The sequence below is a fragment of the Ornithorhynchus anatinus genome, chromosome 18, assembly GCF_004115215.2.
Source record: "Ornithorhynchus anatinus isolate Pmale09 chromosome 18, mOrnAna1.pri.v4, whole genome shotgun sequence".
NCBI lineage: Eukaryota > Metazoa > Chordata > Mammalia > Monotremata > Ornithorhynchidae > Ornithorhynchus > Ornithorhynchus anatinus.
Genome location: NC_041745.1, coordinates 4,437,280 through 4,450,546, shown reverse-complemented (window position 1 = coordinate 4,450,546; position 13,267 = coordinate 4,437,280).

Genomic DNA, 13,267 nt, shown 5'->3' with positions numbered 1-13,267 from the left:
TTCTGAGATTAAAATAAGAATCATGCAGATTGAATAGTCAGAAAGATGGTCTGGACTATAAAAATGCCAAATTCCTCTCCTAGATATTTCACTGACTCTTGTCTGGACAGTGCGCCAGAGTTCCTCACCTTTAAAACGGGACTGATGTTATTAAAACCTCTCCAGGGAGTTACCTAGTCAATATCTAAATAATACTGGCTGTAATTGTATTCTAACATTTGCTAAATGTTTCCTTTGTGCAAAGTGCTGGATTAAGCATCGGGGAGCGGTACCAAGATATTATATCAGTCACAATACCTGGCCCACAGGGGCTCTCAATCTAAAAGTTGATTGAGAAATAAAAGGGGAGATTCAGGAAAATAAATCATGATAACAAGAAAAGTAACTGTTCATTGCTACTGGGAGTCCTTGGATTCCTCAAGGCTCCAGGCAGCTCTCTACATGGCCTAAATGCTCATAACTTTCCCAAGATTCAACAAGTAAGAAGCATCGTGGCCTAGTGGATAGACTACTGGCCTACACGTCAGAAGGACCTGGATTCTAATCCTGACTATGCCATTTTTGGGGGGGCGATGGCATTCGTTAGGTGCTCATTATATGCCAAGCACTTTTCTAAATGCTGTGGTAGATAGAAGGTAATCAGGTTGTCCCACTTTAGGCTCACAGACTTAAAAGTCCCCGCTTTACAGATGAGATCATTGAGGCACAGAGAAGTTAAATGAATTACCCATAATCAAACAGCAGACATGTGGCGGAGCTGGGTTTAGATCCCACAGCCTCTGATTCCCAAGCCCAGGCTCTTTCCACTAAGCCATGCTGCTTCTGTGTTCTCTGTCTGCTGTGTGGCCTTCAGCAAGTCACTTACCTTCTCTGTGCCTCAGTTACCTCATCAGTAAAATGGGGATTGAGACTAGGAGCCCTCTGTGGGACAGGGACTGTGTCCAACCCAATTCCCTTGTATCTACCTCAGCACTTAGTACAGTGCCTGGCATATAATAAACACTTAACAAATTCCATAATTATTATTTTTAAGTTTTCAGGGGCTGCCCCCCAAACCCTGGAACTCCACTAGTGTGGTCTGGGCTGCGCTGTTAAGAAATGAAGAAATATACATATGGCCGTTAGGAAAATTGAAAGCGCCATCTGTTTCTTAACATGGTGTTTAGTTTTGTTTAATTACTACAATATTTAGTTCTTTTGAAATGTTTCTTAACTCATTACAGAACTTTATGGCACACATATAATCAGAGCAACTTATGATTTTATTCTATATTTTCAAATGGAACTTGTGAGCAAAACTCTAGAAGATATAGAGGAGAGCATTGTGGATTTGTAAGCAGAACCTTAAACCAGGGTAGTCCAAGAAGGTGTGGAATCAATAAAGTGATGTGACAGGTACCTTCCTGCTTCACTGCTCACACTGGTTCTCAGTTGCGTTACCGGAGAAATGTGTGTAGGGAAATTTCAAGTCCATACCAACTCTAAATTGACTAAAAGGAGAAAAAAATGTATCCCTCTATAATTCCCCTTCTTCCCTAATCCAGATTTTACAGTCATTCAGCAGCTGAATAAATGTTTCCCACTGAAATCCAGGTTTGAAGAAGGCAGTGAGTTACATTATTGTTCAGCCTTCATAGAACCTTTACCTCACCAAGTGTTTTGCAATCATTTATTTAGGTAATTAATTAGTCATCTAGAACTGATTCTTAAAACTAAGCTTTATTTTGAGGCCTTCAAAGGGCCTTCTGCCTGTAGGGAATAATTTGAGGAGGTTAATGAGAATCTTGAGAACCTTAATTGGCCTTACAGTTTGTAAACATGTTTCTTCTAACAACAGGCAAAAGCCATCTATTTAACTTCCAGCCGGTAAGCCACCGAAGGAAAACGATGCAAAATCAGCTGTTTGAAATACTCTATTTCTTGGTAAACTATCATTTTAATTAAAAAAACCTTCCCTTTTCTATACACTGGCTTTCTGTTGCTTAGAAACAAACAGTAAAAAAGTCAACCCCAAGGGTTTCCTGCCTTCCTAGGAGAAGAAAACCAAAAGCCAAAACATCAAGGAGGCGGAATATTTTTACATAAACAGTGCTGAAGACTCCCTGGGAAATGATAATTTCCTTCGCTTCTGTTTAGGCTGACAGGGTATCCTGTTATCCATTCTATTCAGTTAGGGGCAACTCTGAACTGTTGGTCTAGGAGCTGCAGGGTCTTTTTGCCCTTTCCTTTTCAGAAATGGAACAGGCGGGCTATCCCACTATTAGCTGTAAACCATCTGTAAGCTAAAGTAGCTATTAATAGCTGTTAAAATTGGCTGAGATCTGAGCTGTTTCAGAAAGAAAACAGCCTTAACTTCTAATTTTTATTCAAGTTTTGCAACTGGAAAAATGCTAGAGTTTTTCAACTCAATCACTGTTTGAAAAATAAGAGTTCAGTCAACCAATCAGTGGTATTTATTAAGCACCTACTGAATGGAGAGTATTGAGCCAAGACTTGGGAGGGCCCAACAGAAGCCAGATGCTTGTTCCCTGTCCCCACAGTGCTTACAGTCTAATTGGAGAGACCAACCTAAATATCAAGGATTTAATTGGAAATTAGTACAGCTGAGGAACACTGTGTCCTAGTGGAAAGAAAAAATATATAAAAACCCAATTCTTTCTCAAATATGTTTGGAATTACCACAGAACTTAACTACTGCTGATGTGCAGATATTGATAAATGAAGAATTCCAGTTGGCTTAAACCAACTAAAGCCAACCATTATTTTAGGCCCAAGAGATGGCCCATGACAGATTTTCCTTTCCCACCAGATGGGCACAATGGAATATGAAATGAAAGAAAGTGGAATGGAACCAGAGTTAAGAGCTTTGTGAAACAAGGAAGGTCTGTTTTGTGGTCTGGCAATCAGTCAATTAAGAGTTTTAAGAGACTGAATTTCCACCTACTGTATTTCGGGGAGGGGAAGGACTGTCCAAGGTTGAATTAAGTAGTATTGTTGCAGCTAGGCATTAGTATTGTAAATCCCTCATTAAATCATTTCACTATCAAAGGAAAACCATTTTGGATCCTGCATGATATGGTAGTTCTATTTCCACTGGGACCACTGAAACCCTGACCCTCCCTGTTTCCCTTTCCTCTCTGGGTTTTCAGCCTGCAAATAAATTAAAACCCTTTCCTCAAATTATTTTTGGGGTGGCCACCTGCCAGGCATCGACGACACGGAGAACTGTCTGGGAGTAATACCTACCTGGCAATCGAAAAGACAAGCAGAATCACATGTTCAATAAGTACTATTTCTTGATGGATTAACACATATGGAATCCCTAACTTTTCAGCAAGTTGGGGACTCCTACCAGCTGAAAGAAGTACAATATTGTTGGAGGTTGTTTCTTGGTGTGTGGAGGGTCACAGAGCTTGGGGACTCCAGTTTGGGGGCCAACCTTCCCCCACACCTCTCCCTGCCTCCCACCAAGGCCACACTATTTGGGCTGTGAAGAGGCACGTGTTAGGGGCGAAGTCACCCCCAAGGCATAGCAGCTGCCTTGCTCACATCCCCTTCAGTGAATGGGTTTGGAGTTCCAGGATCACTTGGAAGCAGGGTGGCCTAGGGGATAGAACCTGAGCCTGGCAGTCAGAAGGACCTGGGGTCCAATTCCAGTTCTGCCACTTGTTGGCTCTGTAACCTTGGGCAGTCACTTCACTTCCCTGAGCCTCAGTTCCCTCATCTGTAAAAAGAGGATTCAGACTGTAAGCCCCATCTGGGATGTGGACTGTGCCCAACCTGATTATCTTGTATCCTCCCCAGTGCTTAGTACAATGTCTGGTATATAGTAAGCACTTAACAAATACCATAAAAAAACAAAGAGCATCTGCACACAGCGGTATGGAAAAATCATCCTCTCTGCCACTTCCACTCCCCAAACCATCTTTGTCTCTCTCCACATCAAGGGGAAAACTGGATCATTCTGTCTATTTTTTAAGGACTTCAGGATATTTTACAGCCATCAGCCTGAAAAGGCTTTGGATAGGCATAATCGAAGTCGGGGTGAAGGTTAAAAAGAATTTTAATAGCATTAGAAAGCACAATCCACAATTCTCCCTCAGAATGACATTTGCTATCATTAGGCTATCTGTATTTACTGAGCACTTACTGTGTGCAGAGCTCTTTTTTCAACACTTGAGAAAGTACAGTATAAGAGAGTTGGTAGACATGTTCCCTAACCACAAGGAGCTTGCAGTCTAGATGAAACATAATTGTAACATAATATGAAAAAAGCAAGTGATCAGATGGGCCAAATTTTTGCCTAAAAGAAAGGGTTATGCTCCACTGTTTTATAAACTCATCCCTTCACTACTCAGTATTCCTATAAAAAGTATGAAGAGGCAAAGAGTTTTTTTTTCTTCAAACTAGTGTGTTGCTACAGAGTTACCATTTAAAATGTTAAAATTAAGCCATGTTACTCTAGAAGGGAACCATGAAGCTGGCATTTGATACTCCAGGAGAGATTTGGTTTTGTGACCATTTTTTTTTTCCCTCCTTTTAGGAAGACCATGAACAAATTGATCTCATTAGCGTGAAGAATATCATCCAGCTTTGAAAGGCATTACGGTCCCTTTGGCCCTGGGGTAGATATCTGCATTACACTAGATCAGTTAGAAGTCTCTTTGTCTGTCCAGGCCTAGCTAGGTTACAGGTCAGAACATGTGAAGTTGGAATTTTTGATGGCCAGATAATGGTGGATAGATTTTCAGGTGGGGCAATTCTTGTGACAGCCATTGGGTGACAGTAGATATCCTTGCTTAAACAGAGACCTTGTGACTCATCCCATTCCCCTTTCTACTTAATAATAATAATGATGGCATTTGTTAAGTGCTTACTATTTACAAAGCACTGTTCTGAGCCCTGGGGAGCATACAAGGTGATCAGGTTGTCCCACGTGGGGCTCATGGTCTTAATGCTCATTTTACAGATGAGGTAACTGAGACACAGAGAAGTTAAGTGACTTGCTCAAAGTCACAAGGCCGACAAGCAGCAGAGCCGGGATTTGAACCCCTGACTTCTGATTCCCCGGCCCATTCTCTTTCCACTGAGCCATGCTGCTTCTACTCCTCTGGCTCCTTTCCACAGCTCCCCTGGATGGTGGCCTTTCCACCAGGAACCAGAAAATAGAAAGCCCCTCCCCCTGCCTGACAAGCAACAGCCATCCCCTTCCCTTCCAGGAAGTGTTCCCTGATTGATTTCAACCTCACAGGTTGTGTCATCTCAACAGCTGACCTGAGGACTCAGGTATATTAACTATACATATAGTCTACTGTTTTATTCCCTTATTCATGCATCAGTCTTTCAGATTGCACACCTCCTGGGGCCAGGGATCATGCCTATATTTCCCAGCACATAGCACAGCATTTTGCATACAGTAAGTAATTTAGAAGTATTACTAATATTATTATTATTATTGCTATTATTATCATATTTGTTAGGCCCTTACTCTGTGTCAAGCACAAACCATTCAGTCCATGTACCCCTGCCCCACAAGAACCTCATACACCTCCACATCAAACATAGGCTTTAAAGAGCTCAATCACTTTGACCCTTCCTATCTTACTTTGCCGATTTCCTACTACAACCCAGGTGGCTTACTTCACTCCTCTAATATGAACCTACTCACTGTTTCTCTGTGGTGTCTATCTCATCGTTGACCCCATGCCTACGTCCTGCCTCGGGCCTGGAACTCTCTCCCCATTCACATACAAGCAGTCATTCCTCCCACCTTCAAAGCCTTATAAAAATCACATCATCCCCGAGGCCTTCCCCAACTAAGCCCTCATTTTCCCTAATCCTTCTCCATTATGTATCACCCTGACACTTGGATTCGTACCCTTTACTCACTCCACCCTCAGCCCCACAGCACTTTTGTCTGTACCTGTAATTTATTTTTAATGTCTGCCTCCCTTTCTAGATTGTAAGTTCCTTGTTGGCAGGAAACGTGTCTACAAATCTGCTGTCTTATACTCTCCCAAGAGCTAAGAGTACAGCGTTCTGAATACAGCAAGCGCTCAATAAATATGATTGATTGAGCAATCAATTGTTCTAACCACTGGGATAGATACAAGTTAATCAGGTTGGACACAGTCCCTGGCCCACATGGGGCTTTCACAGTCTAATTAGGAGGCAGAACAGGCAGTAAATCCCCATTTTATGGATGAGGAAACAGAGACTTGATTAAGGTAGTGCAACAGGCAATTGGCAGAAACAGGATTAGAACCCAGGTCTGCTGACTTGCAAACGAATGCTTTTTCCACTAGGCTACTACTGCTGAACTATTATTACCACCACCACTATTCTATTCATTCAATTCAATCATATTTATTGAGCGCTTACTGTGTGCAAAGCACTGTACTGTTTGGCAGAGTACTATATAACAACAGACAGACCTTCCTCGCCCATAACGAGGTCACATTCTAGAAATTATCACAAACTACCACTACTATTATTCTCTTGCTATTTCCAGTTATATCTTTATTCCCAACCCCCCACCCCCACCCCAGCTTCTCCTGCTTCCATTATTGCTAAATAATTTGCCCTGCCTGTCTTCCTTAGCAGATTAAGTTCCTTGGGGTAGGGACCCCATCTTCCAACCATACTTTTCCAAGGCCTTAGTTCAGTGCTAGGTAAACAGTAGGCACTAAATAAATGCTACTGATAATGAGGATGATTAAATCAGCAAATAGTCCAAACTTCTCATTTTATCCTTGAGGTCCAGTTGTCTTCCCTAAAATCTAGAGAAGCAACCTGGCCTAGCAAGCTGCGTGTCAGAGGTCCTGCTCTGCCACCTCCCTACTGTATGACCTGGGGCAAGTCACTTAACTGCTCTATGCCTGTTTCCTCATCTGTGAAATGGGGATTAAATATCTGCTCTCCCTCACACTTAGACTGTGAACCCCATGTGGGACGGGGAAGGTGTCTAAGCTGGTTATCTGGCATCTACTTCAGTGCTTAACAAATACCACTATTATTATTATTATATTTGTCTCCTGGTTAAAAATTAAAAAGATTAATAATTGTGGTATTTATTTAGCACTTGGTATGTGCTGAATGCTGGGTATCTTGAATCTACAAGATAATCCAATTAGACCCAGTTCCTGCCTCAGCATAGTTTACAGTCTAAGAGGTAAGAAGAACAGGTATTTAACCCCCATTCTACAGATGAGGCACAGAGAGGTTAAGTGGTTTGCCCAAGGCCATACAGCAGGCTAGTGGCAAAATTGAGACTAGAACTTGGGTCTTCTGATTCTCATTCTCATTCTCTTTCCACTAGGCCACCCTACCTCCCGAACCCAATCAGAAAGGGAGTCACTTCTCTCTTGCATTTTCCCGTTTGACTTCACATCATGACACGTGGAAAAAAAAACCTCATCCTGAAACATTTCACCCAACATCATGCTTTTTTCTACTTTCTCAGAAAAAAAAAACACCTTAAATTTTCCTTTGATCCTTTTAATCCTGGTTTCTCATCTCTCTTTTGCTCTCTCCAGTGACTTGGTCTCTTCCCCACATTTCCATTTTCTGTCTCGTTTAGGGCTATTGATTTACATTGTAATTCGCTTGCATTCTGTTTTCTTTAGCGCTGAGCTGTATTTGCTCATGCTGAATGTTTTCCTTTAGATTTCTCTCAAGTCCTTTCCCTCCTTTCTTGTTTTCTTTGTGAGAACGCTCCAGTGCCCTCTCCACTTGGTATTTGATTTCAACATTACCTTCAGAAGTTGACTCAGGTCATCTGTCACACTCTGGCAATGGAGAGGTGCCCTAAAGATGGAGAGTGATAAACCCTCCCCTTCCTGAGATCGGAATTCTCAGCGTGGGACTAAAAAGACTTGGCTTCTCATCTCTGGTTTGAAAGGGAGGAACCTGGTAGGATGGGATTAGAATTAAATGTGTGTGTGTGTGTGTGTGCGTGTGTGTGTGTGTGTGTGTTTTGGAGGTTGGGAGGAGGGGCTCCCTGACTTCTCCTTGCCAGGTGGAAGGGAAAGCAGATCTTGCCAAGCTCTGTTCCCTCAGGTTTGAATGTGACTCATTGAAAGCTTTGTCAGAAATACATTTTCAAGAAGGGAAAAGAGGAAAGGAGCCATGTTACCTTTGAGTCTCGAAAGCACCCAAGTGAATTTTGATGAGTTATTTCTGCAAGAGGTCATCAGTGCCAGGCATGTAGTAAGCGCTTAACAAATACCACTGTTATTATTACTTTACTGTATTCTCCCAACTGCCTAGTCCAGTGCTCTGCAAACAGTAGAGGCTCAATAAAGAGTATTAGTAGGTTGCTTAGTTGGTAATGGTATTTACTAAGGGTTTACTACGTGTCAAGCACTGTACTAAGTGCTGGGGTGAGTACAAGATAAACAGTGCAGACCCAGTCTCTGGTAATGAAACAGGTGCTACAGCTCACCAGAGCAGTCACAGAATTTTCTGTTTTAAATCTATAATGGATTTAAATGGGCAGCAGTGTTATTGCCACATATACAGTCAAATCAAGTTGATTTGAAAGAGCAGCCTAGTAGACATCACTGTCCCCTAAAATGCTGTTTATTTACAGCAGAACTCTGTACTAGTCACTTGGGACAAACAATAGAATACCCTGCAGGAGCTTATAATTTGATCTGGCATTGTTTACAAATATAAACTATAGATTTTATTTTCACTTCTGTAAGTGAAATGGTAAGCACAGAGGGGCCAGGTTTATGAGCCTCCCTGCCCAGAGGTGCCAGGCTTATCAGTCAATCAAACAGTGGTATTTATTGAGCACTTACTATGTGTAGAGGACTGTACTACTAATAATAATAATGTTGGTACTTGTTAAGCGCTTACTATGTGCAGAGCATTGTTCTAAGTGCTGGGGAAGATACAGGGTAATCAGGTTGTCCCACGTGAGGCTCACAGTTAATCCCCATTTTACAGATGAGGTAAGTGAGGCACAGAGAAGTTAAGTGACTTGCCCATGATCAACACAGCTGACAAGTGGCAGAGCTGGGATTCGAACACTTGGAAGAGTACAATACAACAGAATTAGATACATTCCCTGCCCATAACTATCTTACCGTCTAGAGGGGGAGGCAAACATTAATATGATTAAATAAGTAATTTGCAATATGTAACTGAAAGATTTGTATGTACGTACTTTGGGGTTGGCTTATGAACTGCCCAGCCCAGAGGGACCAGGGCTATGAACCTCAAAAACCAGAGGGGCCAGGGCTATGAACCTCACAACCCAGAGAGGCCAGGGCTATGATCCCCTCAGCCCAGAAGTGCCGGGCTATAAACTCCTGGACCAGTGGTGCCAGGGTGATGAACCTCTCAGCCCAGAGATGCCAAGGTGATGAACTGCCCTTTGCGACACTGGATTTCTCCCTTGAGGCATTATCCTCTGGTCCCCGTTGCCCGACTCCCGCCGTGGGCGGATGAGAGCACTGGGTAGCACTCCCCTTTCACACTCTCTACCCATCAATCCTCCATTGGACTGGGTGAAATTCCTGGAGGGGCGCTACTGTTCGGGGGGCTTTTGAGCTGGCGAAGGAAGTAAGAACGAAGGACCTAGAGAAGGAGGTCTAAAAGTCCTGTTTCTCCTACAGATCGCTCGCCTCTTAAGGAACCAGGTCTCATCCCTGACCGGCTCCATGTAGAACAGAGGATCTTCCAGAGACTCTAGAGCCAGTCAGAGGGTCAGGGGGAGGTGACTCGGCTGGTGAGAAGACCACCACTTCCCTCTACTGGGTGAAGACCGTTTGGCTCCATCGTCCCGTGGTGAGGATGTGGCCCTCCAGTGGCCATTCTAGAGAGGAGATTAGCCCACAGATCCAACTCTGGAAAGTAGATGGGAAGCCTTCTTCGCCAGTTAGTACGATTTTTTAAAAGCGGGATTTGTTGAGCAACATGGCGTAGTGGTTAATGATAATAATGTTGGCATTTGCTAAGCGCTTACTATGTGCAGAGCACTGTTCTAAGCACTGGGGTAGATACAGGGTCATCAGGTTGTCCCGCGTGAGGCTCCCGGTCTTCATCCCCGTTTTGCAGATGAGGGAAATGAGGCCCCCGAGAAGTGAAGTGACTTGCCCGCAGTCACACAAGTGGCAGAGCTGGGATTCGAACCCATGACCTCTGACTCCCAAACCCGGGCTCTTTCCACTGAGCCACGCTGCTTCTCTGGTTAGAGCCCGGACCTGGGAGTTGAAGGTCATGGGTTCCAATCCCGGCCCCGCCACTTGTCTGCTGTGTGACCTGGGGCAAGTCACTTCACTTCTCTGGGCTTCAATTTCCTCATCTGGAAAATGATGGTATTTGTTAAGCACTTACTATGTACAAAGCACTGTGAAATGGGGATTGAGATGGTGAGCCCCATGTGGGACAGGAACTGTGTCCAGGGACAGGAACTGTGCCCAACCCAATTTGCTTGTATCACCCCAGTGCTTAGTACAGTGCCTGGCACATAGTAAGCACTTAACAAATACCATTATTATTACCCTTATTATTATTAATAAGTGCTTACTAAGTGACAGGCACTGTACTGAGGTAGATACATGCTACTTAGGTTGGACACAGTCCGTGACCCACGGGGGTTTACAGTCTTAACCCCCATTATATAGAGGAGGTAACTGAGGCACAGAGAAGTTAGGTGACTAGCCCAAGGCCACACAGCAGACAAGTGACAGAGTCAGGATTTGAACCCAGGTCCTCTATTTCCCAGGTCCCTGCCCTTTCCAATAGGCCACGCTGCTTTCCTTGTATGGTGCCACTATAATCGTCCTCTCAGAGCAAGTTGTATTTTTCTCATGGCTATATCCTTAGAAATATCCTCACTCGTACACAAGGATCTAACCATTATAAATATAAAGGTGGAAGAAGAGGGACAGCCTGTCTGCTGAGTCTGTGCCTAGACTGAATTGTGCAATTGCTGGCAGACTGGAGAGGACCATGTTAGGGAGTGGCCACCATTACTAGCAGAGACTGGGAAGAAAAGACAAAGGCTGGGGAGGCAGCCGGGAGGTAGGGAGGAGACTAGAGAGGCAGTCAGGAGAAAGTGGCTCTGCCACTTGCCTGCTGAGTGATTTGCCCAAAGTCATTCACTTCATTTCTCTGGGCCTCAAATTCCTCATATGTAAAAATGGGGATTCGGTACCTCTTCTCCCTCCCCCTTATATCTACCCCTACACTTCATGTTCAGCTCCCAGTAAGCACTTAACAGGTCCCTCAATTATTATTTTCATTCATTCATTTCATCATAGTTATTGAGCACTTACTGTGTGCAAAGCACTGTACTAAGCACTTGTGAGAGTATAATATAACAATGAACAGACACGATTCCTGCCCAGATGAGCTCACAGTCTACTTATCATTAGAAAGGCTGGATCTGGAGAAGAAGTTAGAAGATTCATTCAATAGTATTTATTGAGCGCTTACTATGTGCAGAGCACTGTACTAAGCGCTTGGAATGAACAAGTCGGCAACAGATAGAGACAGTCCCAGCCGTTTGACGGGCTTACAGTCTAATCTTACAGGCTTACAGAAGATAGGCCAGACCTGAACATGAGGATGGGGAAGCAGGCTGTGATCTACAAGGGAGGCAGGAGACAGGCCGGGAGCTTTAGAGGGAGAGGCCAGGGGCCACCAGACGTGAGAGAAACACAAACCACAAGCTGGGGCCACCTGCTAGGCATAGGCAGAGGAGAGAGATAACCAGGAATTAATCCAGGGAAGAAAAATGTCAAGAGAGACAGGGACAGAAGCTAACCAAAGTGGGGAAATTGGGAGAAAGGGAGGAGAAATACAACAGCGAAACACAAGGCGTGGGGAAAATGAGAATAGGAAACTGGGAAAAGGAAGAGTGTAAAGATGGAAGAGAATCAGGGGAGATGGGAAAACACGAAAATTAACTGAGTGAATCAGGAGAGACCAGAAATCATGAAAAGGACAGAGGAAGTGAGGGACAGGGAGAGGGCATGTGAGTAGGTAGGCATATGGAGAGAGGAGGAGAGTGAGAAATGAGCTAGAAAGACAAGATAAAAAAATTCCAGAAAAAGGGAAGTGTGTCATCTCATTTAATCCTGTGGGGGAATGGGCAAATCCACTTGTAGGTTTGTATTCACAGACTTACATACTTCGGGTTGAAAGATGATGCTTGTAGTGGTATGATTTTATTCCCATCTGCAGGAATGGCTAAACCCTAATCAAAAATAACAATCCCTCCCTCAGTTTGCACAGGTAAAGACTGTGAGCCGTACCTGACACTGATTTCTATTTTACCTCTTGGTTTCACAGTCTTTCCAAAACCACTGCTCTAAGGAGTCACCCTGCCCTGAGAAGTCAGGCTCGCCTGGCAGGTGGTGATCACCAAGGTCTCTCTGCAGTGCACAACTCTACTGTATTATCTGAGGTTTGGCTTATGGTCTCCCCACATCAGCTCACCATTCAGCAACGGTATGGTACCCTGCCGTCATCCATTCTCTTTCCTCGTCTCTGTGCTGAGAAGCTGGGTTGTGGCAAGCATCACTTCAGTGCTGGAAGGCAGGCTGTATCACAGGACCCGGTTGCTTGTAACTGTGTTTCTCAAGTTGATGTCAGACATGGCATCTAAGTGACACCTTAGTGGCAGAATTCGAGGGAAGCATTCTGATTTGTAGAGCCAGGAAAAACCTTGGGTTGGATGTAGGGATTTCCAGGTCCTGGCTGGTCTATAATCTTGGGCTCCCTAAGATTAATTTTTAGTTTATAGCACTTTACCTATTTTTGCAAAGGGGTTCAGAATCCTATAGAATGTCCCCGTGTAGATCCAGAGCATAGATTTGAACTCACAAAGCTTACTGAACATCTACTGTGTGCAGAACACTCTGAAGGACTTGGGGAAACACCCAGGAAGGTACTTTTGGTCTACTGGGGGAGGCAGTAGACACAAATCGATTAATATATGAATATAAATTATAGATACAAGTTGCTAAATACAGTAACAAATCCAATAAATGGGATAAATATATGGTTGCTCAGGTGGCTGGTGGGACGGAGGTGGCTGGGAAGATGAGGGCTTAATCTGGGAATGCCACCTGGAGGAAATGATGCCATAGGGAGGCCTTGAAGGTGGGTAGGGACATAGTTGCTGAAGCTGACAGGGAGAGGCTGGAGTTGAGGGGGAAAGACATGACCAATGGGACAGAAGCAAGAAAGTTAAGAGTAAGGGGAAGTTAGATTTCCTTGAAATCTAAGGGGCTCGAGATGGAAAAAGCAC